The 4,298-nt window shown below is 38.3% G+C and overlaps 1 pseudogene; it reads left to right on the top strand.

The window, feature by feature from the left end:
- The first annotated feature begins 216 nt into the window (after window positions 1–216).
- On the top strand, window positions 217–1,138 carry LOC142750552 (beta-1,3-galactosyltransferase 2-like; annotated as a pseudogene).
- Window positions 1,139–4,298: the final 3,160 nt, after the last annotated feature.

The following is a 4,298-nucleotide window of genomic DNA, read 5'->3' as shown; positions in this document are numbered from 1 at the left end:
CATTTTGAAGTATTTGCAGATATTCCCAGAATTATATGTAGATTATGTCTAGATGCAAATTTTTAAAAAAGATCAATTGTGACGCCACCCTCATACTACAATATTATATAAAATTGGGTCATTTATATTACCGGCTAAATCATTTCTTATCAATTCTTTCTTAAAGACTTTGTTCTCTCTGCAGGAACTTTGGGATCCTGACGTCCCAAGGGCAACATGAATGGCCGATTCTGCTTGGGGAAATTGTCCACCTTACTTCTGCTGATTTTTGTCTGGGTACTTAGTGTAATTTTACATAATATAAATTATTGAAACAAAGAAGAGTAAAATTTATCAACAAAGGGATTTAAGATTACGTCAAATTACAAAAAAGAAAAAGACCTGTAAATAATTTGACTTGGCCGGCTTTCAAGCTCACCCTGGCTCCTCCATACCCATTCCCATACAAGTTCCTCATTAACCAGCTAGATAAGTGCAGGAACCAGAACCATTTCCTTTTTATAATGGTGTTTAAAGTGTGCCGAGTCTAGACACACAATCCGGGAAAAATGGGGTAATGAAAGTATTTATGATGTTGATGTGGTCAGGATTTTTCCGGTCGGTCTTCCTCATTTTGCTCCTGACTGAACTCAGTGTTTGTTGGAGGAAGAGAGTGTTGCCTTTGGTGACATTATACAACTTAACCCTGAAAACCTTAATGGGATTGGAATGGGGTGACAAAATTTTGTTCCATTGACAGATATGTAATACAGATAGCCAACAACATGTTCCTTAATGTAGACTATTTGGCTCACACGGGTCTTCGTTCAGACTTATCCGTTTGTTAAAAATATTTCACAGGAGCCATAGTTGCCAACACTGGACCTTTCTAACCACTTTATTGTTCTGCTTCTGGATGTGTCTTTTCAGCTAGTATGGCAAAAAAAATCTATGATGTGGCCCAAGAAATTAGGGTCATCCCCATGGAAGATGCTTTTTTGAAAATTTGCTTGTATGAGCTTAATATTAAACCCACTAAATCCTTTGGGGTATATTTAATGGCCACAACATTGTTTTTTAGTGTTTTTAGAGTACATGTCACGGTTCACCATTTTTCCAGGAAAGCGCTACGGACTATTTGGAAACACCTTTTGGCTAAGAAATTTTAGTGTTGACGTAAGAGCATAACTTGGGTAAAACAAAGATCATTTTATGTAAACTATGAATGGATTATAACAATTATTTAAGGAAAATGATAGCAATTATTTAAGGGAAATTATTTTGGGCATTCATACACCTTATCTTATTATGGATTGCTGTATGTATTTTTGTTTACAATGTTTTTAATTATTTTCCGGTTTAACCCCTTGAGTTCCCAGCTCATTTTGGCCTTGAGGACCAGAACCATTTTTTCAAATCTGACATGTGTCACTTTATGTGGTAATAACTCTGGAATGCTTTTACATATCCAATTGATTCTGAGATTGTTTTCTCGTGACACATTGTACTTTATGTTAGTGAAAAAATTTGGTCGATAAATTCATTGCTTATTTGTGAAAAACACGAAAATGTGAAGAAATTATGATTTTTCCAATTTTAAATGTATCTGCTTGTAAAACAGATAGTAATACCACACAAAATAGTTACCAATTAACATCTCCCATATGTCTACTTTATGTTTGCATCGTTTTTTGAACATCCTTTTATTTTTCTATGACCTCACAAGGCTTAGAACTTTAGCAGCAATTTCTCATATTTTTAAGAAAATTTCAAAAAGCTATTTTTTCAGGGACAAGTTCAGTTCTGAAGTGGTTTTGAGTGCCCTATATATTAGAAACCCCCATAAAACACCCCATTTTGAAAACTGCACCCCTCAAAGTATCCAAAACAGCATTCAGAAAGTGTTTCAACCCTTTAGGCGTTTTACAGGAATTGAAGGAAAGTAGAGCTGAAATGTTCAAATTTCATTTTTTTTTACAAAATTCATATGTAATAAAAAAAAAATCTGTACCACAGAAGGTTTTACCTGAGAAATGCAACTCAATATTTATTGCCCAGATTCTGCAGTTTTTAGAAATATCCCACATGTGGCCCTAGTGTGCTAATGGACTGAAACACAGGCCTCAGAAGCAAAGGAGCACCTCTTGGATTTTTGGGCCTCCTTTTTTCAGAATATATTTTAGGCACCATGTCAGGTTTGAAGAGGTCTTGTGGTGTCAAAACAGTGGAAACCCCCAAAAGTGACCCCCATTTTTTAAACTACACCCCTCAGGGAATTTATCTAGGGGTATAGTTAGAATTTTGACCCCACAGATATTTTGCTATATTTATTGGAGTTAGTCTGTGAAAATGAAAATCTACTTTTTTTCTGGAAAAACGTAAAAATTTCTAATTTTTGCAAGAAATAAAGGAGAGAAAGCACCCCAACATTTGTAAAGCAATTTCTCCCGATTACGGAAATACCCCATATGTGGTAATAAACTGCTGTTTGGACCCACAGCAGGGCTCAGAAGGGAAGGAGCGCCATTTGGATTTTGGAGCTCTGATTTTACTGGAATGGTTTTCGGTGCCGTGTCACGTTTGCAACGCCCTGGAGGGACCTAAACAGTGGAATCCCCCAAAAAGTGACCCCATTTTGGAAACTATACCCCTCAAGGAATTTTTCTAGTGGTATAGTTAGCATTTTGACCCCACAGGTTTTTTGCTGAATTTATTGGAATTAGTCTGTGAAGATGAAAAGAGACTTTTTTTGGGAAAAAAACCCAGAATTTTCTAATTTTTATAGGGAATAAAGGAGAAAAAGCACCTCAACATTTGTAAAGCAATTTCTCCTGATTACGGTAATACCCCATTATGTGGTAATAAACTGCTGTTTGGATCCACAGCAAGGCTCTGAAGGGACTGAGCACCATTTGGATTTTGCAGCTCAGATTTTGCTGAATTGGTTTCTGTGGGCCATGTCGCATTTGCAGAGCCCCTGAAGTACCAGTACAGTAGAAATTCCCCAGGTGTGATCCCAATTTGGAGACTATACCCCTGAAAGAATTAAATTAGAGGTGTAGTGAGCATTTGGAGCCCTCAGGTGTTTTATAGATTTTATTAGAATTGGTCCGTTAAAATGGAAAAAAATATTTTTTCCAATAACCTGTAGATTTAGCTCATAATTTTTCATTTCCACAAGGAATACAGGAGAAAAGACATCCCAAAATGTGTGACAAAATTTCTCCTGAGTAGGGAAATACCCCATATGTGGTTGTAAACGGCTATTTGGACATACGGCAAGGGTGTAAACGGAAAAAGTGCAATTTCGTTTTTGGAGTGGAGATTTTACAAAATGTGTTTTTGACGCCATGTTGCATTGCGCTGAGGTACCAGTACAGTGAAAACTCCCGACAAGTGACCCCATTTAGGAAACTACACCCCTCAAGGAATTCATCTAGAAGTGTAGTGAGCATTTTGACCCCCAAAGATTTTGCAGAAATTAGTGCACAGTGGATGTTGCAGATTGAAAATTGCCATTTTCCACATATATGCTATTTCAGTGCCCAATATGTTGGGCCCAGCTTGTACCACTGGAGACATACGCCCCATAAATTGTTAAGCGGTTCTCCAGAGTACGGTAATACCCCATATGTGGTCATAAACTGCTGTTTGGGCACACTGCCAGGCCCAGAAGGAAAGCCATTTTGCTTGGTAGTAGTTTTGTTTAGAGTTTTACTGGTGTTTCAGTTTATAATGTGGGGGCATATGTAAGCTGGGCGGAGTGCATCAGGGTATATGTAAGCTGTGCGGAGTACATCAGGGTATATATAAGCTGGGCGGAGTACATCAGGGTATATGTAAGCTGTGCAGAGTACATCAGGGTATATGTAAGCTGGCCGGAGTACATCAGGGTATATGTAAGCTGGGCGGAGTACATCAGGGCATATGTAAGATGGGCGGAGTGCATCGGGGTATATGTAAACTGTGCGGAGTACATCAGGGTATATATAAACTGTGAGGAGTACATCAGGGTATATGTAATCTGTGCGGAGTGCATCACGGTATATGTAAGCTGTGAGGAGTACATCAGGGTATATGTAAACTGTGCGGAGTACATCAGGGTATATATAATCTGGGCGGAGTACATCAGGGTATATGTAAACTGTGCTGAGTACATCAGGGTATATGTAAGCTGTGCAGAGTACATCAGGGTATATGTAAGCTGGGCGGAGTACATCATGGTATATGTAAGCTGTGCAGAGTACATCAGGGTATATGTAAGCTGGGCGGAGTTCATCAGGGTATATGTAAACTGGGCGGAGTACATCAGGGTATAT

This window comes from Rhinoderma darwinii, chromosome 3 (assembly GCF_050947455.1).
Source record: "Rhinoderma darwinii isolate aRhiDar2 chromosome 3, aRhiDar2.hap1, whole genome shotgun sequence".
Taxonomy (NCBI): Eukaryota; Metazoa; Chordata; class Amphibia; order Anura; family Rhinodermatidae; genus Rhinoderma; species Rhinoderma darwinii.
Note: the sequence above shows the minus strand (reverse complement) of the source record. Positions and strands in the feature narration are given on the sequence as shown.